The 23,905-nt window shown below is 37.8% G+C and overlaps 1 protein-coding gene and 1 pseudogene across 2 annotated transcripts in view; both read right to left on the bottom strand.

The window, feature by feature from the left end:
* The window catches only part of NDST4 (N-deacetylase and N-sulfotransferase 4), a 302,613-nt gene that overhangs the window by 180,479 nt on the left and 98,229 nt on the right, over positions 1-23,905 (bottom strand). The gene's annotated exons all lie outside the window — the stretch shown is intronic.
* Positions 460-23,905, bottom strand: part of LOC103350803 (ATP synthase F(0) complex subunit C2, mitochondrial pseudogene) — a 45,841-nt pseudogene continuing 22,395 nt past the window's right edge.

Genomic DNA, 23,905 nt, shown 5'->3' with positions numbered 1-23,905 from the left:
TATACCTTTCAATAATTTTATTTGTCTTATGAGTTTGATACAACTTGATTGTCAACGAACAAGGAAGTGATTATTAGATAATGTTTGGTATACAGTAATTTTATGCTCTAGGATAATTGTTGTATACTGAGTGTATAATAATCAGGCAAACTTGTTTAAGGCTCAAAAAACGTAGTAAGCTTTATATGTTGTACTTCTTTATAGACTGGGCATTTACCAGTTGCTTAATAAATATTGTTAAAATAGTATTTTGTATTTAATTATAATTTAGAGTTTTCAATTTACTTCATAAATGAACTTGTTTTCTTAAGATCTTATAATATAATATTTATTTTTCTTCCCTCTTTCAAACCCTGAGCCAACCACTTTCTCCAGGTTATCTTGGAAAGTATAGGGGAAGGAATGGACAAGGCAGATGAGGCACAGAAGAAACAGCTATGGGAGTTGGAGCTGCCTCCTTTACATAGTGAAGAGGGTGAGAAGGGCCACCACCAGGAAAAAGAGCCCTATGGTCTCTGAGAAGGCAAAGCCCAGAACCACACTGAAGAGCTGCTGCTTCAGAGTAGGGTTCCTGGCATAACCAAAGATGAGGGTCCCAAATACAGTTGCAATGCCAGTCCCAGAACCAGCCACCCCAATAGTGGCAGCCCCAGACCCAAAAACTTGGCTGCTGTGTCAATGTCCCTTGAGATGGCACTGGTTTGGAAGCTGCAGCTCATGACAAGTGAGATCAGGGGACATGGGATGGCCAAGCTGCTCAGGAGCTCACCTATCAGTGTCTTTTGTCTTTTGAGTTCCACTGCAGACTGGCCAGTTCAGCAGCTGGAAGGTGCTCCTGACTAAGGAGAGGGTAGAGACAATGTTGGAGCAGGCATGCCTTGTTAGTCTGTGAGGGGCTGTAGCAGGAGAGCTGCTCCCCGTGCAAAGAAGAAAGGGAGGGACTTAATTTGTTTTCATAGCCATGGTGTTCACGTTCCCAGGGAAACTAGTATTGTCATGCGTGCCTAAAGGGAGCTTAGCAAATACCAAAGAGCAGGGACTAGGTGAGATGAGAATTCTAATCTATCATTTAGGGATTCTGTCAGCTCTTAATGTTCACAGAGTCTCTCTGTTCCTCTTTCAAAGAATAAATAGATAATTTCATCAATTTGGGAAGATATTATGTAAACATGTAAAGTAGTAATGCAAAATCATGATTAGGCCTTAATAAGTATTAACTATAGGTAACCATCATTTTATATATAAAGAAAATGAAGCAGAAAATATTTAAATGGATGTTGCCTGTTTGCATAGTCAGAAAATGGCTGAATGACGAAGAATCCCATGCTGGGGTCTGTTTACCACTGGACAACTGCATTTTTCATTCAGCAAGACGGCTCCCCCATTCCTTTTTTTTTTTTTTTTTAATTTATTTGACAGGTAGAGTTAGTGAGAGAGAGAGACAGAGAAAAAGGTCTTCCTTCTGTTGGTTCACTCCCCAAATGGCCGCTATGGCTGGCGCTGTGCTGATCCGAAGCCAGGAGCCAGGTGCTTCTTCCTGGTCTCCCATGCGGGTGTAGGCACCCAAGCACTTGGGCCATCCTCCACTGCTCTCCTGGGCTACAGCCGAGAGCTGGACTGGAAGAGGAGTAACCGGGACTAGAACCCGGCGCCCACGTGGGATGTTGGCGCTATAGGCGGAGGATTAACCAAGTGAGCCAAGGTGCCGGCCATCCCCCATACCGTTAAGATATGTGGCGTCTTTACTTCTAGAAATTACATAACTCTCCATTTGCCTAGCTCTATAACTCTAATATCTTAATTTTTTTTTAATTATTAAAGCAAGAAACATTTTAGAATCTTCAGTTTATATATAGGAAGTAGACGGTTTTCCCAGTATACAACTCAATTTCCAGCCCTTTAGGAAGTGAAGAGTTTGCTGCTGGCACTTGGAAATACTTTATCTCTTTAGCTTTCAGTACACCACACAGTGAATGCAGAAGGATGCTTTCTGAACTCTGGCTGATGAAAACCATAGCTATTTGTCATTCTGTAAGTAAAGCTAACCCTGAGAGTGGAATTGGTATAAATATATCTTCATCTTGCTGCTCGTCACAAGGGCCAATCCCTTCTTGATCAACCCCAAATCACAGTTCAAGTTGAACGTATAATAGAAAGCTATTCTACTATAACAGATGTATTAGTTCAGTGAGTTGTACAAGAGATACGTGGTGTTTTCTTAGTACTTGATATTTCGTCCTTTTCAGAGTTAATTAGGCAAAAGATCCTAGGCTTGTTCCTAAATTGGTGATGCTGGAAAAAGTGCAAAAAATTCAGCTATTTAACAAATTGAAATGATTACATTTCACATGATCATGGTTGAATTCACAAGGCTGATTGTTTTTCGAACTTACCATAGTGCAAAAATGTTTGCTTTAATTTTAACAAGGATGCAATTCTTTAATTTTAAAATCCTTCAACTGAATTTAGTTGCTAAAATTGAATTGCTTAAATATTTTAATTTACCACTAATGTTATAAATATTATTTAATACCTATTATGTGTTTGGCATTGAAACACCTAAAAAGAAAAATAATTCATTTAAACTTCTTGGATCTATTGTTTACTATTTGTTGAAGATATACTGTGTTTTAAATACTGGAGATAAAATAGAAAACAATAAAAACAAATGACTGTTCTTTCACGCTTACATTGTAATTGAGAAGATAGTCTACAAACTTAATAAATGAATTACCTAATATCATAGTGTTTCATAAGGTAAGGTATGACTGGGCCTCCTGGTAGTTGTAGCAGGTATTCCTAAGAAGTGAAATTAGAGCAAAGTTTTGAAACAGGTGAGGTCATGAGCTGTGGGACTATTTGATAGAAGGAGCAAGCACCACAGAAATCTAGTGGAAGAATAGGTCTGAGATGGTTAAGCAACAGCTAGAAGGCTGTATGGCTGTGATTGAAGTGAGTGAAGAACAGTGGGATATAGTCTTTGTCCTTATTGAGTTCACAGTCCTGGAGAGTAAAAGACAAGAATATTAAACTGTATAATACAAGGTTTCATGTTTTCACAGTGTATCAAGTATGAACAGAGCTTCAGTAAAAGAGTGAAGATTCCCCAGCAGAAGTGACCAGCGATCAATGAGATCTGAATGTTCTTTCCAAGTTAGCTGATAAGACGGATAGGCAGCCCAGAAAGGAGGAGACAGAAAGGGGCAGAAAGAAACGAGTACTGTTTGTGGAAGACCTGGAGAGATGGCACAACAACATGGACTCAGGAAACTCAAAGATACTCTACATGACTGATTAGAAAAGGAGACAAAAAGGATGATGAGGGAGCCTGTGTTGTGGCCTAGCAGGGAAAGCAGACATCCCATTTGGGCACTGGTTCAAGTCCCAGCTGCATAGATCCCTGCTATCCACCTAGGAGACCCGGCCCAGCTCTGGTTGTTGCAGCAATCTGGGGGAGGGAACCAGCAGTTGGATGATCTCTTTGTTTCTGCCTCTCTCTCTACAACTCTGACTTTCAAATAAAATAAATATTTTCAATAAAAGTGATGATTGTTTTTGGTCAAGATTAAACAATTTCAATTTCATCCCCATAGTAACAAGTTGCCATTGAAAATCTTTAATCAATGAAATGATGAAGATCTTTCAGGGAGTATTGGTTGCAGATGAACTGATTTTAAAGCAGCAGTGGAATCCTACGGGAAAACTGGAACTGGGAAAGAAGTGGGAGTAAACACAGGAGTTATGGTAGAAGCTAAATTCATGGGTTTGAATAAAGTCTACGGATTGAATAGGTGAGTAATTAAAGTAGAAGGTCAGCTATGGAATCCTGGGTACACTTAGTTCTGGATAAACAGAAAAAGAAAAGAGACAAAGGAGACAGAAAGCAAAGAAACTGGCACAAAAAAATAAAACTTAGGGGCCAGCACTGTGGCATAGTAAACTAAGCTGCTACCTACAATGCAGGCATCCCATATGGGCACTGGTTCGAGTCAGAGCTGCTCTACTTCTGATCTTGCTCCCCGCTAATGGCCTGTGAAAGCAGCGGAAGAGGCCCAAGTTCTTGGGTCCCTGAACCTGAGTGGGACAACTGGAGAGGTTCTTGGCTCCTGGCTTCAGATCTGCTCAGCTTCAGCTGTTGAGGCTATTTGGAGAATGAACCAGCGGATGGAAGACCTCTCTCTCTGTCTCTCCCTCTCTCTGTAACTCTGTCTCTCAGATAAACAAATAAATCTTAAAAAAAAAAAAAAAAAACCTTAGTCATAGTAATAATAAAACAATGGATGCTATCAAAACTCAAAATTTAGAGAGTTTTAAAACAGACAGGTTTATTGATTATTTACTACATGCATTTTTTACCCTAGTAATGGCACTTAGTGTCACAAGTTGATTCTTATAGAATGAATTGTTGTAATATCCTATTTTACATCACAGGAAATAGAGATATCAATAGTTAAGTTATACTTGTTGAGCCAGACATGGGTATTAGCAGTTTATGTGTACAAAATCATCTAATTTTCATTATTGTGCTGTACAAAAACAGTGTTCTTATCACTTCATTTTACTAACATTATAAATGAGGCAAAGGTTATAACACACAGTATGACTTCACATTCTAAGCTTGTCTCTTATATTGCCGTTTTGGTGATATAGTGACAGAAGTATGTGCTTTTATTTTCATAATACGAATGTAACTGGGTGATAATAACGTTAAGGGAGTGATGATGGCAAGAAATGGACTATGACATATTGAAAAGTTAAGGAAAAAAGCAAATTGCACTTTCAAGAGTGAATGTGATCAAGTAGATGCTAAAGATATACATAGTTTAAGAGAGAGAAGATTTGGGGGGGGGGCATGTTTGGTTGGTTGGCCTTCCTCTGTATATTTAACAGGAAAGCAAGGTTAGTTGAAAACCCCATCCCATGCGGGAATGATGATGACAGGAAGGATGGAAAGGATCAGTGGAGCAACTTTCCAAAGATGGTGGAGAGAAAATTGATAAAAAGCACAGGTAATACTTTGCCACACAAAATGAACAAATAAGCAAATAAATAAAAGTATCTCATTAACTAGCATTTACTGAGATGCTAAAGATAAGAGGAAAAGTCAGGGATTTATTCTGTTATTTCTCAGTACATAAATGAAACCATGGCAAAGCCCATCTGCCAAGGTTCCTACTTGGACTCTCTTTTGCATTTATTCTGAAAGAATTTAGGGCCTGGAGAAAATCTGGTTTAGTTCCTGTGTTGATCTTGGAATTCAAGTACTTCAGGGGATGTTGAATTAACTTTTAAAATGATCACAGGATGGGTATTAATGTCAATTATTTCCTTTTCAACTAGAAAAAAAGAAATAAAAAGTTTGGGGAATGGCTTAAAACTTAGTGAGTCTCCCAAAGTCCTCAGACCAGGGAAATAATTTCTTTTTTTTTTATTTTTTTTATTTTTTATTTTTTATTTTTTTATTTTTTGACAGGCAGAGTGGACAGTGAGAGAGACAGAGAGAAAGGTCTTCCTTTGCCATTGGTTCACCCTCCAATGGCCGCCGCGGCCGGTGCGCTGCGGCCGGCACACCGCGCTGATCCGATGGCAGGAGCCAGGAGCCAGGTGCTTATCCTGGTCTCCCATGGGATGCAGGGCCCAAGCACCTGGGCCATCCTCCACTGCACTCCCGGGCCACAGCAGAGAGCTGGCCTGGAAGAGGGGCAACCGGGACAGAATCCGGCGCCCCGACCGGGACTAGAACCCGGTGTGCCGGCGCCGCTAGGCGGAGGATTAGCCTAGTGAGCCGCGGCGCCGGCCACAGGGAAATAATTTCTAAACTGACCACCAGAATATCCTCAGAGGAATTAGGAGCTCCAATAGATCTTTCTGGATGGACAAAATGTGAGAACTTATACATCCACAAATTTTAGTACTATTTAAAATTACAGAACTTTTATCAAATACACATCAAATGCTTTATCAAGAGGGATAACAAATTCTCATAGCATAAATACACCATTATTTTCCATTAACTATAGTCACTACTTATTTCTGTCATATCCCTTCATGATGAAATGATTTTGTGTTTTGTAAATGAGTAAAATCATTGTTTAGGTGCAGGTCTGTGATTCAGCATTGTTGAAGATTCTCCTTTTATCCAGATACTGATTTATACATGAATTTTTCTATAGTACAACCAAAATTTTTAGTGGCAATCTTGACTAGAGGTGTTTTTTATTTGCTTTTATTGAATTTACCTTCTAAGTTTATCTGGCAGTGGTTAGTGGCAGTTACATTATGATTATTTTTTAAAGACACAAGGCACAGCATTTTAGAGCTTACACACAGACAATTTTATAGTGGACCAACAAGAGTAGTTATCACAGCAAACTCAGTTAATCATGCTCTCAGCAATTCTAATATGCGTATGCTGACACACAGGGTTGTCAGATGCTGTACCATGATTTCTGAGGCGGAGAGAATCTGCCTATTAGCCCGCCCATATATTTCAGACCTTCAGATGTTTTGAGATGAGGTCATAGCCATTTCTTTGATCTTTCAGTGCTTTACTAAATAATTCACTAGAGTAACCTCACATAAGAATTCCCGGGGGGAAAATGCCTCATAAAACTCACTGTATTAAGCACTTACTTGCTACTAAAATACCTTTTCTGGATAAATGAGCCATTGATGTATAGGACAGTGCTGTTAATATGCTGTAGTCTATTTAAAAGTTTGATAATTATTTCACTGAGAATAGACAACTAAGAAGAGAGATATTTGAACTAGGGAAAGATTTGAGACGGTACTCTCTTCTCTGAAAGAATACTTAAAAAGTACTAAATATTAGTATTTTTATAAAGTTTTTGAGATGTGGTTCTATTGTCTTGTCATATGTGCTGCATTTCACCTTGCAAAATAACTATACAAGGAATGAAATTCTGTCAGTTGCAGTAAAATGGATATAACTGGGGGACATCATGTTGAGTGAAATAAGCCATATGCAGAAAGACAAATAAACTATTTCATATGTGGCAGCTAAAATAAAGACAAAATCAAAAATAAAAACAAAAGCAAACAAAAATCTCAATATATACCCAGACTATTGAGGCTGGAAGGGTGAGGAGAATAAATGAGGGGTCTGGAAATTGGTTATTTTTTATTTAATAAATTAGCTTCTTGAGGATATGAGAGTTTTTAATTTTTAAAATTAGTATAACACATGAAGTCTCAAATTCACCTCTATTAACAATAAATGCATGCTATGAATATATACATAGTACAGGATTTTTGTGACTTTGATGTTAAATATTTGGGTGAATATAAATTTGGGTATGTGAAGATATCATATATATACCTGATTCCTTCAACCAGAATACAATTTTCATTTAGACTACTTCTAAAGTAAAATTTCTGCATATTTTGTTCGGTAATCAACAGTCAAAGAAATATTACTTAAGAAAATTTGCACTTAACTGTACCATCATTTGGTGAAAAAACAATGATGAAGTTTGTAACTAATTTAGCACCAAACACTACAAGGAATGAAAATCAATGAAGCCTAGGTGGAATGGATTTTTTACATTAATAAAAATTTAATTTTCTTATGCATTATAGCTGTAATGCCTTTATTTTCCCACAGTCATTACAACACTGAACAACTAACAAATGGGGAAAAGAAAGAAAATGATAGAAACATTCATTCTGTTTATAGTCAATTCCCTATGTAACTTTAGTCCTCTGGTATAGTGCAGTTATCCCATAAAAAAACCTTCTCATCTCTTGAATGGTCTCTATTCATTTCCATGTTACATGTCTTCTGATACACTAAACAATTATGTTAACTCTACTTCTTAGCTGTCATGGCATTCTGATACTAATCTATATTTTTGCAGTCTGAGAAAAGTCGTATCACTTATCTCTTCAGATGCTCCATTCAAAGTCTCTGCTTCCTAACCTTTCACTATATTTCATGCACTATCAAACTTTCCAATTTTGCAACAGTTTCAGATTAACATTAGGCATTTTTTTTTGCTGCAACTTCCAGTCTTTGCTTCTCTAAAATGATTGATAGTTTTATGAACAGACAATTCTTGTAAGCCCCAATGCTGTCAATTTAGACATCCTGCTTTTAAAGTGAATAATTTAATATGTTAGAGAAATCACAGGGTCAGGTAATAATAAATAACAAAATTATTCATTTAAGGTCTTCTCATCTCAGAATCAAAACTAATATGTGAGCCGGCGCCGTGGCTCACTTGGCTAATCCTCCGCCTTGAGGCGCCGGCACACCAGGTTCTAGTCCCGGTTGGGGCGCCGGATTCTGTCCCGGTTGCCCCTCTTCCAGGCCAGCTCTCTGCCCAAGTGCTTGGGTCCTGCACCCGCATGGGAGACCAGGAGAAGCACCTGGCTCCTGCCTTCGGATCAGTGCGGTGCACCGGCCGCAGCATGCTGGCCACAGCGGCCATTGGAGGGTGAATCAACGGCAAAAAGGAAGACCTTTCTCTCTGTCTCTCTCTCTCTCTCCTTGTCTACTCTGCCTGTAAAAAAAACAAAAAACAAAAAAAAAAAAACAAAAAACAAACAAACAAACAAAAAACTAGTATGTGTATATTCAAACATTAGAAGACATCTCATCTCCTTGAAAACTGAGAACATAGCTTTATATTATATGCAATACATCTTTCTAAGACAAAATAATTCTTTCTTACATGGAGCTCAAACAGCAAGGACAGAAATAAAAAGAAATTTAATATATAATAGTTACAGTGACTTGTAGTTTGTAATGCTACAGATTCATGTAGCAATGTTAATTGTTCATGTATATAATGGAAAATGTGGAATTGTTAATTTAGTAGATAAATTAAGTAATTTATAAAATAATTTACAAATGGAATGCATGAAGGGCAAATGGAAAAGGGAGGAAAAGTATGCATGTGTGTATATGTCTTTGTGTGTGCATAAGAGAGACAAAGAGAGTTAGGGAGAGAGGGAGCACCAGAACGATGTGTTAAAAAGTTAGAGTGGATAAAGTGAGAGGAGAATTCATGACCACATAGAATGAATATACTTAAAGCCCATCCATAATTTTAGGAAACAAAAAAAAACTAAAATGAAAATCAATAAATAAACCACTATTGGCTACATGCATCAACAATATTATCATAAAACAAATGATATGTTATCAATTTTACAATCTAGATATAATGTTTATTAGAGCTAGATTTCCCTAAATCCATTTTTTTGCAGCTAGCAAAACTTGTTTTTACATTCATCATCGATATATGGGATATTTCACTTATAAACGGTTGGGTTATCTGATGGAAAATTGAACTAGCATCTTAAATTTTCATGGTTTTATATTACAGCTCAATGTCTCTGTAAATCAACTATTTATAGCTTAATAGTTGCAAAAATAAAAATCATCCTAAACCATAATTTAAGTGACTTCATTTCATCTTTTATATATTTGAATTTCTTCACATCTTCATATTGGAATTAAATAAAATAAACAATAATAGAGTAACTGTTTACCCTTTGATTTTTTTAAAGATGTTTTTACTTGAAAGGCAGAGTTACAGAGAGAGAGAGAGAGAGAGAGAGAGAGAGAGAATCTCCCATCCTCTGGTTCATTCCCCAAATGGCCAGAGCTGGGCCAATCAGAAGCCAGGAACAAGGAATCTCATATAGGTCTCCCACATGGATTCAGAGGCTCAAGGACTTGGGTCATCATCCTCTGCTTTCCATGGAACATTAGCAGGGAGCTGGATTGGAAGTGGAGCAGCTGGGACTCAAACTCTTTACTTTCCATAAATATTAATTGGTATTAGCACTAACTGAAAAAAATCTATCTTCATCTTTGTATGATTTGGAAGAGATAGATTTAAAAAATACCTTAAGTGGTAGATTACATTACAGACAATGAATAGCCACTGAAGATTTTTGAATCTTCACTGATAATGATCTAGGGCTGTGCTTGTAATGGTATTGAATAATTAGAGGCAATAAAAATATAAATAAACCTGGGAAATAAAGGTTTGAAGACATAAGAAGCAGATATTGGGAAAGTTAAGCATAACTAATTTTTCAAGTTTTGAGCAAAGCATTAGAAGTGACTGTAGCACTAGAGGAAGTTGGAAAATTGGAAGAGATACTGACTTTGAGATAGAAATAAATTAAAATTCAGATATATTTAACTTGAAGTGATAGAAAGAACATGACTTAAGAGGTTCATTAAGCAACTGCCAAGTGTTCTGGGACTTAGAAAACAGTTCCAGGCCAGATATATATTTAATGGCCATACATAATATGGTAATAGTTAAAATAAAATTTTTAAAAGGAAGGTAAAATTTTTAAGCATGAAAGAAATAAGTAGGAGGCTTAGGAATTATCCTACATTTAAGGAATGATACCCAGAGGGTTAGAGTTGCAATGTGTGGGAAAACTCAAGTTCTAGCAGGCTCCTAAAAGTGATATATAACGTCTGACCAATGAGGAAGTATACTATACTCCAAAACAACCACTTTATTTATTTATTTATTTTGACAGGCAGAGTGGACAGGAAGAGAGAGAGAGACAGAGAGAAAGGTCTTCCTTTTATCCATTGGTTCACCCCCCAATGGCTGCTGTGGCCAGCACACCGTGCTGATCCAAAGCCAGGAGCCAGGTGCTTCTCCTGGTCTCCCATGCAGATGCAGGGCCCAAGGGCTTGGGCCATCCTCCACTGCACTCCCAGGCCACGGCAGAGAGCTTGACTGGAAGAGGAGCAACCGGGACAGAATCCAGCGCCCCGACCGGGACTAGAACCTAGGGTACTGGTGCCGCAGGTGGAAGATTAGCCTATTGAGCCGTGACACCGGCCTAAAGACAACCACTTTAGTTTCCTAATTCACAGAGACAGAAATCCAAAGAACATGTGGGAGACTGGATCTTAAGAGTGTAGTATAAGAATAGAATGAATAAAACCTTGAATCAGGCTGAATTTAGTGATATGGGCTCTCAGAGGAGAGAATATGCACTTAAATGTTATTGGCCAGGGAGTTAGAAAGAACTCTGAAAACTTGGTTGGTATAGTGAAACACAACAAAACACAACCCACCCCCAGTGAACTGTAAAATCCTGGACTAGCTTGGCTTAATGTGGAGGGACTTCACTAGCTTAGAAAGTTTAGAAAGCTGAAATGGCCAGTGCCGTGGCTCAATAGGATAATCCTCCACCTTGCGGCGCCAGCACACCGGGTTCTAGTCCCGGTCGGGGCGCCAGATTCTGTCCCGGTTGCTCCTCTTCCAGGCCAGCTCTCTGCTGTGGCCAGGGAGTGCAGTGGAGGATGGCCCAAGTGCTTGGGCCCTGCACCCACATGGGAGACGAGAAGTACGCACCTGGCTTCTGGCTTCAGATCAGCGCGATGTGCCGGCCGTGGCGGCCATTGGAGGGTGAACCAACAGCAAAAGGAAGACCTTTCCCTCTGTCTCTCTCTCTCACTGTCCACTCTGCCTGTCAAAAAAAAAAAAAAAAAAAAAAAAAAAAAAGTTAAAATGTACTTAAGATCTACTCACACATTCTTGTATGGTCCAGAAGACACATGTTTTATCACCGTTGTCAGAAATAAATTTGTGTGAGGAACCGGATAGATTTCTGATGAGATTCCCAGGTGAGATGATCAAGAAGTTGAACTCAATTTGTTGAAGATAAGGTTTTTGTGATTATTATCATAAGAGACAACAGATTCAAGGCATAAATCAGCATAGTCTGTCTAGTGTATACCCCTACATTGCTAACTGTTCATAATGTTCTAGAAGAAAAGTAGATAGCAAGCCTATAGCTATGGTTTAGATGTAGTTTGTCCCCAATCTGTTAATGTGTTGGAGAATTAGTTCCCAGGGCACTGCAGTGGTGCTCAGATGGTAAGATCTCTAAGAGTTGAGGTCTACTGGGAGATCCTTAAGTCAGTTGGGAGCATGACCAAGGAAGGGAAGTGGGACCCTTGTCACTCTGGCTTTCTTTTTTGAAATATGATGTCTCCCTCATACATATGCTCCTGTTGTGGGATGCCATTAGGCCAACATCAGGGATAGAAGCACTGAGGTTGCCTGATCTTGTACATTCTGCCTGCAAAACTGTAATGTAAATAATCTTAATTTTTAAAAAATAAAGCTATTATGAGTGGGAGAAAGGGTAGGGTAGAAGTATCACAATGTTCCTAAATATGTATATATGAAACACATGACACTTGTATAATTTAAATAAAATTAAAAAAAATAAAGCTAGCCTGCTTCAGGTATTTAGTTATAGAAATAGAAAAAAAAATGGACTGAGATGCTTATACCACTCTTACTTGGTAAGTATAAAAAAAGTTCTAAGTCAAATGAATTAAAGTCTAATTTTAATCACAAAAATTGATACTCAAAACCCTAGATCCATTCCCAGATCTTGAGTGAGTTTAGAAACCAAAATGTCCTTGAATGAAAAAAAGGCCAAATCTCCTTTAGAAGAACCCCATTACACTCTCAAAAATCTCTAACACTGTTAATCTTTCTCCAAGCCTTACCCACATAAAAAAAGTACATAGAGTCTTTTGTCAGGTTAACTGTGCATAAAAAAAAAAAAAAAAGAAATACAGAGCAGGCAATTATCCTAGCTTATGATGCCTGCATCCTAAAACAGAATACCTGGTTTTGATTCCTGGCTCTGGCCCTTGAATCCAATTTCCTGCCAATGCAAATCCTCAGAGACTGGGGTGATGACTCAAGTAATTGGTTTCCTGCTCCCTGCATGGCAGACCTGGACTGTTTTCCTGGCTTCTGGCATCAGCTTTGTCCCAGGTCCAGACATTTGGAGCATTTGGGGAATGAACCAACAGATGGGAGCTCTTTCTTTATATGGCTTTCTGTCTCTTTGTCTCTCTGTCACCCAAATAAATATTTTTAAAAAGAAAAAGAAATCAGATCTTCCTGAAATTGCTGGACACTGGCCTTGTACTGACATTGTGGGTAACCCCAAACATCACTGTGGTCCATTATTCAAAGTAGGGGCTTTTGGAGGTCAGTTCATCAATGAGTTTTAGTTCATTCGCATCTCACAGTAGACCCAGAGGGTCCCTGAACTCTTCATGTGTTTACTTCCCCAGTTCTGAATGCATAATTGGAATGAATATACTTAGCATCTGGAAGAATACCTACACTGGTTTACTGATCTGTAGATTGGAAGATTTTATAGTAGAAGGGATTAAGTGAAAGCCCTAGGAATGCCTCTAATTGGTAAACTAGTAAATTGAAAACAATACTGAATTCCTGGAGCAATTCTAGAAATTAGTAGCATCATCAAGGACTTGAAAGATGCAGGGCTGATGATTTCCACCACACCCCCATCTAGTTTTTCCAATAGCCTATGTGGAAAGCAAATGATTCTTGGGGGATGGCCATGATTTGCTGTAAGGTCAAGTAGGAGCTGACTGCAATGATGGCTGTTATATCAGATATGATTATATTGCTCAAGCAAATAAACACATTGCTTGATATTTGATATGCAGATTTTGCTTTGGAAAATGTTTTTTTCTCCATCTTTATCAATAAGTCCTATCAGAAACAGAAGGTTTTCAGCTGATTATACTTGCAGTATAGCTGCATGGTTGCTACCTCATGGGTATAATGAATCTCCAACCCTATGTCCTAACTTACTTCATATGGATCTTAATTGCCTTTCCCTTCCAAACACCATTACTCTAGCCCATCATAGTGATGATATTATGTTAATGTTATCTAAATGGCATGAGTTAATGACTACTCTAGACTTGCTTGTTAAATGGTAAGGGATTGATCCAACAAAAGTTCAAGGGTCATTCATTTCAAGGAAATTATTAGTATATAATAATGTATTCCACTTTGACATATACCTTTCATGGTGAAAATTGTTGCATCAATACATTCACTATTTATGTTTTACTATGGTATATTTATGAGTAACCCCAAAAAGCTGCTAGTTTCAAATGAGGTACTAACAACAGATTCTGCAATAAATTCAGCCTACTATGCAAGTATCCTTGTCACTTGGACCATGTGATCCATCAGATCAATGGTGCTTGAAGTGTCAATAGGCAGAAAAAGATGATGTTTGGAGCTTTAGGTTCCTGCCACAGAACAGTCCTGTATATGAGAGTTACACTAGGGTATATGAGGAAACTTGAAAAAGTTCTTGAAAAATGTGAATTAAGAATAAATTGCACATAGATTTCAACATTTTGTATTCCCAAATAAACTTATCTTTTAATTTCAAAACATCTCCCCCAACTGTCATTTGTAGACTTTTGGAATCCTTGTCTATCAAGCATTGTACTTATCAAAGAACCTCCCTCACAGCAAATGAAGTGCAGCAATGGAATGCCCATGGAATTGCTGTGTCCTAAGCCATGCATGTCACCATTTAAAATATCTGCTTTGATAGATTGGTGAAATGACCTTTTCAAGACTCATTACAGCAACAGCTGGGTGGCAATACCTTGCAAGTCGCTCAGTGTTCTCCAGAAGGCTGTATCCAAGGGGTCTTCAAAGAGTTCATGGAAAATGCCCACCATAAATAAACTATGCATAGATTTCAAAAGTGTTTCCTCCAAAATAAAGTTATCACTTAATTCCATTTTACATGGACTCTGAAATACCCTCTTTTGCTTTGAATCAGTGAAACGTATATTGTATTTCCAGGGGAAGAAATAAGTGTGGCACCACTCACTACTGCTCCTGCAATGTTTTTGTTTCCCATTCCCACAAGATTATGTGCTGCTGACCTTCCTAAGGAGGAATGCTTCAGCCAGGAAGCAGAACAATGATCCCATTGAATGAAAAGTTTAATATTTGTCACCTGGCCATGTTGAGTTTCTCATGCTGAGTTACTGTGATGGCTGCAGTAATTGATCCTGACTATCAGAAGAAATAGGACTACTATTTCATAATTGAAATAAGTAAGAGTATTTCTGAAATACAAGTGATCCCTCAGGCTGTTGGCTGTTGCTTTGTGTTACCTTGTCCTATGATTAAGGTCAATACAGCACTACAAAAACTCAACCCAAGTAAGACTACTAAAGATCCAGATCCTTAAGAATGAAGGTTTGGTTAACCTCATTAAGTAAAGGAGTACAATCCTGGAGGCACTTGCAAAAGGCAAAGAAATAGTGGAAGAGTTTAGTTATAAATATCAACAATAACAAAGGAAAAGTTGAAGAAACAAAGGTTGCAATTGGCATGGATATTGCCTCCTTATATTGTTATAAATATTTGAATGTGTATTAAAATGTTCCTCAACAGTCGAGACAAGGGCTGTAAGCAATCATCAAATGTCAAAATGTCAATTTCACTCCTGCACATTACATTTTAGGTACTCTATTAGTTATGACAGATCAGGGAGAACATATGGTATCTGTATTTTGGGGACTGGCTTATTTCACTAAGTATAATGGCTTCTAGTCTTTATTTAGTATAGGGTTGATAATATGAGTATAAAGAAAAATGAAACTATATCTTTGTAAAATGTGAGTGGGAATTTGAGAGAGAGGAGGAAGAATGGTGAGAGAATGGGTGAGAGGGAGGGTAGGGTGGAAACAATCACTATGTTCCTAAATCTGTAAATATGAAATCTGTATACCTTAAATAAAAAGTAAGAGAAATATCTATGTATTCCACTAAGTTAACATGTCATGGAAGATTGAATGTATCACTAAAAGTAACTGTACACAAAGTTCTAAAATCATAATTAAAAATAACTTTTCTCAATGATATCACAACTGCTATTTAATGTAATAATAATTATCTCTGAGATATCATTACTTTCTGTCTTGCTTTCTTTTTTATGTTTTAAAGTATTTTTATCTAAATTTTCATTTAACAATCTAATTCTTGATCCTACTCACCATTTCTTCTGGAACCTACATTACCAACAGTGCTATTGTCAAATGACTTGAACTATGTAAAGTTTCCTTACCTATTTAATACCTAGCTTTTATTTATTTTTAAACATATATTTGAGATGTTTGATACCAATTGTATAATTCTAAACATATTACTAACTTTGTCCAAAATGCTTTTGAAGTTTCCTTTCAAAAATATACAATTGGGGGAATTGTCTTAATTCCATGAAAATACAAATTCCCATAAACAAAGAGTATACATTTATCTGAAGATAAGTAGTTGACCTATGATCTATTTGCTTTCTCTTTTGAGAACATTCCCAGAATCAAGAAGAGGCCAGGTGACCCAGTCTAATCTCATCATCTGGACGTTTAGTAAACAGACTGATTAGATTTGCTGATTCAGAAAGAGACCTGGACTCTGAAATACCCTGAGAATGGTGCTGTAGATAAAGATTGCTTACTGTAAATAGAACTCAGTGTCTATGAGGCCTATCCTCTTCAAAATGTCACATAAGGGATGAAATCATCAGGGCATAAAGTGGAAGCATTTCATACTTTGAATTCTCACCACTATGGTAGAGTTGCCACAGACATCCTTTAGATGCTTCATTATATTGGGCCTGCACAGCACATGCAGCCAGGGAAAAAGGGAGCTGGGGGGACAGTCTTGCTGTGTTACAACCTTCCCTACTTCATCAGGGCCTTCCTGCTGCAGACATCTTTGAACTTACTCAGTAAGGTGTGACACTGAGTAAGATTTCTCTGAGCAATATCTCTGTCAGGCCCATTTAATAATCTCATCCCGTTGGTTAACTTGGTGCCTTAACTGGAGAATGTCTCACTCAGTGAAGCAAGAGTATGGATACTACTTTCTTTATGAATAAGAGGATACAGAATATATACTCTATTGAAAATTAAATTTGAAAGATATTATTAAGAGTTTCTGACAGTTTCTTAACATTAACGGAGAATTTAAGCCTATTAGTACATTTCCATTTCTGTCAGTTGTTCTTCATAATGAACATAATGAAAGGAGTATTATTCTATAAAATATCATTAGCTTGCTATAAGGTGAAAAGTGTGCAGTGCATTTCCAGATTTAATATATCCTGCAGAGTATATTTACCATAAATGAAATAGAGCTTAGTATACAGAGATATAATTTAAATGACACCCGGATTAAAGTTTATTACTTTCAAACTATGTGTTTATTTAAGGTATACATTTACACAATATGATATTCCATTAGCTTGCTACCATGCAAACAGCGTGTGTTACATCACCAGGGTTAGCATATTTTGTGCTATATATTTATAACCATAGACAAAATAGAGTATATTATGTAGAGATATAATTTAAACTGATGCCTGAACTGAAGTTTATTTACTTTCAAACTTACTGGTTCCACATAGAAATATGAATACACATTTATCTAAGATATATATTTATGCAATATGATTTATTTATGAAAACCATGTAAATTCCACAAAGATCTCATTAGATCATACCACTTTCTAAAATAATATCAGTGAGACTTGTTCATTTCTATTATGGTTTCACTTAGTTTAGTGAACTAATACGTACATTGTCATTGAAATTGCTTTGGTTCTGATTTTCTATTCATGATATTGAATGTTACTTAGAATACTTCACCTTTCAATACTTTTGGGTTCCTACTTTTTCATCTAATTACTTCTAATTCAACCTTTGGTTAATTTTTTTGTAGTATAACATACATTGTGTAATATTTTTTTTCTGAAAACATTGTTTTATGTCAACATGGAGCTCTCAAAAGTTTAAAACAAGTGATCTTGAACATTTTTTCATGTGTCTGTTGGCCATTTGGATTTCCTCTTTTGAAAAATGTCTATTGAGGTCCTTGGCCTGTCTCTTAAGTGGGTTGTTTGTTTTAATCTTATGGAGTTTCTTGATTTCTTTGTAGATTCTGGTTGTCAACCCTTTATCAGTTGCATAGTTTGCAAATATATTTTCCCATTCTGTCGGTTGTCTCTTCACTTTCCTGACTGTTTCTTTTGCAGTACAGAAACTTCTCAATTTGATGCAATCCCAAATGTTAATTTTGGCTTTGACTGCCTGTGCTTCTGGGGGGTTTTATAAGAAGTCATTGCCGGTACCTATATCTTGCAGGGTTTTTCCAATGCTCTCTAATAATTTGATGGTGTCAGGTCATAGATTTAAGTCTTTAATCCATGTTGAGTGGATTTTTGTGTAAGGTGAAAGGTAGGGGTCTTGCTTCATGATTCTGCATGTGGAAATCCAATTTTCCCAGCACCATTTATTGAATAGACTGTCCTTACTCCAGGGATTGGTTTTGAATCCTTGATCAAATATGAGTTGGCTGTAGATGTTTGGATTGATTTCTGGTGTTTCTATTCTGTTCCATTGGTCTATCCACCTGTTTCTGTACCAGTACCATGCTGTTTTGATTACAACTGCCCTGTAGTATGTCCTGAAATCTGGTATTGTGATGCCTCCAGCTTTGTTTTTGTTGTACAAGATTGCTTTAGCTATTCGAGGTCTCCTGTGTCTCCATATAAATTTCAGCACCATTTTTTCCAGATCTGAGAAGAAGGTCTTCGGTATCTTGATTGGTATTGCATTGAATCTATAAATTGCTTTTGGGAGAATGGACATTTTGATGATATTTATTCTTCCAATCCATGAGCATGGAAGATTTTTGTGGGGAGCAACTCGGACTATACTGTTACTGGAATTAAGACTTATTCTATGCATCTGCTCTCCCACATATGGCGCTGGGAGAGGAGAAAACAGCTTCTACGCAGCTGCCTCTTGCCAACGTGAGTGATGACCTCCAGGAGCTGATCCTGCTCCTGATTGGAGGAGAGCAGCGTACTCGGCGTGTGGGCAGCCGAGTTGGGATTGGCGGAAGAGGACTATAAAGGAGGAGAGAGAAAACATGCACCAGGAACATCTAAGGGGAACATCTATCTGAAGGAACACCTGTGCAGCCCCCGAGAGAGCCGGCCGGCGGTGTGCCGCTCCCCCGCGGAAGTGGGGAAAGTGGCTAGGGGGAACCGCCCTTCCACGGAGGTTGAAGGGTCGGTAGCCAACCTGGGAAGAACCAGCAGCAAACCCGGGTAGGGCCGAGCAGGCAAAAGAACAACGCAGGGTCCTGTGTCATTCCTCCACGAAGAGGGGGAGCGACAGATTTTTCCATTTCTTGGTATCCTCTTCTATTTCTTTCATTAAGGTTTTGTAATTTTCATTGTAGAGATCTTGAACGTCCTTGGTTAAGTTTATTCCAAGGTATTTGATTGTTTTTGTAGCTATTGTGAATGGGATTGATCTTAGAAGTTCTTCCTCAGCCATGGCATTGTCTGTGTATACAAAGGCTGTTGATTTTTGTGCATTGATTTTATATGCTGCCACTTTGCCAAAATCTTCTATGAGTTCCAATAGTCTCTTAGTAGAGTTCTTTGGTTCCCCTAAATAAAGAATCATATCATCTGCAAAGAGGGATAGTTTGAGTTCTTCCTTCCCAATTTGTATCCCTTTCATTTCTTTTTCTTGCCTAATAGCTCTGGCTAGAACTTCCAGAATTATATTGAATAGCAGTTGGGAGAGAGGGCATTCCTGTCTGGTACCAGATCTCAGTGGAAATGCTTCCAACTTTTCCCCATTCAATAGGATGTTGGCTGTGGGTTTTTCATAGATTGCTCTGATTGTATTGAGGAATGTTCAAAGAGGAAATCCAAAGGGCCAACAGACACATGAAAAAATGTTCAAGATCACTAGCAATCAGGGAAATGCAAATCAAAACCACAATGAGGTTCCACCTCACCCCAGTTAGAATGGCTCACATGCAGAAATCTACCAACAATAGATGCTGGAGAGGATGTGGGGAAAAAGGGACACTAACCCACTGTTGGTGGGAATGCAAACTGGTTAAGCCACTATGGAAGTCAGTCTGGAGATTCCTCAGAAACCTGAAGATAACCCTGCCATTCAACCCAGCCATCCCACTCCTTGGAATTTACCCAAAGGAAATTAAATTGGCAAACAAAAAAGCTGTCTGCACATTAATGTTTATTGCAGCTCAATTCACAATAGCTAAGACCTGGAACCAACCCAAATGCCCATCAACAGTAGACTGGATAAAGAAATTATGGGACATGTACTCTGTAGAACACTATACAGCAGTCAAAAACAACGAAACCCAGTCATTTGCAACAAGATGGAGGAATTTGGAAAACATCATGCTGAGTGAATTAAGCCAGTCCCAAAGGGACAAATATCATATGTTCTCCCTGATTGGCGACAACTAACTGAGCACCAAAGGGGAAACTTGTTGATGTGAAATGGACACTGTGAGAAACAGTGACTTGAGCAGCTCTTGTCCTGACGGTTGATGTACAGTGTAATACTTTATCCATTTTAGTATTTTTTTGTTGTTGTTCTAGTACCATTGGTTGAACTCTGTAATTAACACACAATTATTCTTAGGTGTTTAAATTTTAACTGAAAAGTGATCCCTGTTAGGAATTTGGAAAACATTATGTTGAGTGAAATAAGCCAATCCCAAAGGGACAAATACCACTTGTTCTCCTTGATAGGTGACAAATAACTGAGCACCAAAAAGGAAACCTGTTAAAGTGAAATGAACACTATGAGAAATGGTGACTTGATCAGCCCTCACCCTGACTGTTGATGAGCAGCTTAATATGTTATACCTCTTAGTATTTTTTTTTGTTTCTTCTACTTAATACTTTTGGTTGAATACTGTAATCAATACACAATTCTTCTTAAGTGCTGAAACTTAACTGAAAAGTGATTGCTGTTAAATATAAGAGTGGGAATAAGAGAGGGAAGAGATGTGCAATTCGGGACATGCTCAAGCTAACTTACCTCAAACGGTAGAGTTAAAAACATACCAGGGGATTCCAATTCAATCCCATCAAGGCGGCATGTACCAATGCCATCTCACTAGTCCCAGTGATCAATTTCTGTTCACAATTGATCATAATGATGGGTCTAGCAGTCAAAGGGATCACATAAACAAGAATAGCGTCTGCAAATACTAGCTGATAGAATCAAAAAGGGAGAGAACGATCCAACATGGGAAGTGAGATACACAGCAGACCCACAGAATGGCAAATGTCCTAAACAGCACTCTGGCCTCAGAATCAGCCCTTAAGGCATGCGGATCTGGCTGAAAAGCCCATGAGAGTATTTCAGGCATGGAAAGCCAAGACACTCTGGGGAAAAAAAAAAAAAAAAAAAAAAAAAAAACTAAATGAAAGATCTCCATGAGTGAGATCCCAGTGGAAAGAATGGGTCATCAAAGAAGGAGTTACCTTTCTCTGAAGGGAGGAGAGAACTTCCACTTTGACTATGGCCTTGTCTAAAAATTATCAGAGTCAGTAAACTCAGGGGGCTTCCATAGCCTTGTCAACTCATGAAAAGAGCCTAGGGTGATTACTGATGCCATAAACAAGAGTGTCAATTTGTTAAGTCAACAACAGGAGTCACTGTGCACTTACTCCTCATGTAGGATCTTTATCCTTAGTGTGCTGTACATTGAGATTTAATGCTATAACTAGTATTCAAACAGTATTTTTCACTTTATGTTTCTGTGTGGGAGCAAACTGTTGAAATCTTTATTTAATGTATGCTAAACTGATCTTCTGTATATAAAGAGAAACAAAAATGAATCTTGATGTGAATGGAAGTGGAGAGGGAGTGGGAAAGGGGAGGGTTACGGGTTGGAGGGACGTTATTGGGGGGAAGCCATTGTAATCCACAAGCTGTACTTTGGAAATTTATATTCATATTCTGTCTTTGCTACTTGCAAATAAAGATGTCAAAAAATCTCAATAAAAATAAATAAATAAATATTAAATAAAAAAAGTTTAAAATAAGGTGATATAATAATTGCCACAGTCTATAAAAAAGGATTTGATGGAGAGGTTAACTTCTTAGTAAATGTATTTGAGATATAGCTTCTGCATATTTGTTCTTTAAAATACCCATGTACACACACGTGCACACCGACATATGCACTTACCCATAAAGTTACTCATAGTTTCATTTCATTAAGGAAAAATATATTTTAAAGATGCAGATATGATTTTGTTCTCACACAAAGCACAATTCAAGAAAACAAGCTATGATATGACTCTCAGCACACCTCGGGGTTACTCTCTTTTTTTTTTTTTTGTATTTTTTTCCATTTCTCTCTTTTTTTAAACTTTTATTTAATGAATATAAATTTCCAAAGTACAGCTAATGCATTACAACGGCTTGCCCCCCATAATGTCCCTCCCACCCGCAACCCTCCCCTCTCCCGCTCCCTCTCCACTTCCATTCACATCAAGATTTCATTTTCATTTCTCTTTATATATAGAAGATCAGTTTAGCATACATTGAGTAAAGATTTCAACAGTTTGCTCCCACACAGAAACATAAAGTGAAAAAAATACTGTTTGAGTACTAGTTCTAGCATTAAATCTCAATGTACAGCACACTAAGGACAAAGATCCTACATGAGGAGTAAGTGCACAGTGATTCCTGTTGTTGACTTAAGAAATTGACACTCTTGTTTATGGCCTCAGTAATCACCCTAGGCTCTTTTCATGAGTTGACAAGGCTATGGAAGCCCCCTGAGTTCACCGACTATGATAATTTTTAGACAAGGCAATGGTCAAAATGGAAGTTCTCTCCTCCCTTCAGAGAAAGGTAACTCCTTCTTTGATGACCCGTTCTTTCCACTGGGATCTCACTCATGGAGATCTTTCATTTAGGTTTTTTTTTTTTTTTTTTTTTTTTTTTTTTTTTTTTTTTCCCCAGAGTGTCTTGTCTTCCCATGCCTGAAATACTCTCATGGGCTTTTCAGCTGGATCCGCATGCCTTAAGGGCTGATTCTGAGGCCAGAGTGCTGTTTAGGACATTTGCCATTCTGTGGGTCTGCTGTGTATCTCACTTCCCATGTTGGATCGTTCTCTCCCTTTTTGATTCTATCAGCTAGTATTTGCAGATGCTATTCTTGTTTATGTGATCCCTTTGACTGTTAGACCTATCATTATGATCAATTGTGAACAGAAATTGATCACTGGGACTAGTGAGATGGCATTGGTACATGCCACCTTGATGGGATTGAATTGGAATCCCCTGGTATGTTTTTAACTCTACCGTTTGAGGTAAGTCAGCTTGAGCATGTCCCGAATTGCACATCTCTTCCCTCTCTTATTCCCACTCTTATATTTAACAAGTATGTCTATTGAAGAGCTTCATGAATCTAGGTAAATAGAATCAATAATAGGGTGAACTTTAGCCATGAAGAGCAGCAACATTTCAGGAGAAAGTATTAGAAGAGGTACTGCCTCAAAAGAAATTGAGAGAAAATGAGAATGGGAGAGCAAAAGAGAGAGAGAGATAGAACCAAAAGGAGACAGAAAGCTAAAATGAAACAAGAAGACTTTTGTATTTCTGAATTCTTGAAAAGAGCAAGAGGCAGGAAAATAACATTAGATGAAGTAGCAGTGTTAATTTGGAATAGGAATTAGGTTGCACTTGGAGCCACTTAGCAAGACCAGCTTTATTAGAAAATAATGTGGCAAGAAGCCAGATGACATTAGGTAAGAACTGAAGATTGTGTTAGTTAAGATCCTCACAGGAAGCATGCCACACTAAAATTAGGATCATTGGAGCAGAATTTAATAAGGGGTTGATTTACAAGACCACAAAGGTTAAAACATTAGCTGAAGTTCTAAAACCAGGGCTCCATTTACCACTTTTAACTCTAAAGGTCAAAAACAGAGGGCATTTACTAGAACTGAAAGAAAAAGAAATCTGCCTGAAAGAGGTGAAAACTCTTAATTTATAGCCTGATTGCAGTAATCCTAGATAAATGGGAATCTTTATTGCACTTTTGTTCTGTAAGTCTTTAACATATGTTTCTTTTTGGCAAAGCCCAATCTGAATCTGCAATTCAGAGTAGTTCATTGATGCAATTCATACTGGTTAGTGTGGATCTGGAGAAGTATA

Source organism: Oryctolagus cuniculus, chromosome 8 (assembly GCF_051225735.1).
Source record: "Oryctolagus cuniculus isolate XC-2025 breed Fujian yellow rabbit chromosome 8, ASM5122573v1, whole genome shotgun sequence".
Lineage (NCBI taxonomy): Eukaryota > Metazoa > Chordata > Mammalia > Lagomorpha > Leporidae > Oryctolagus > Oryctolagus cuniculus.
Note: the sequence above shows the minus strand (reverse complement) of the source record. Positions and strands in the feature narration are given on the sequence as shown.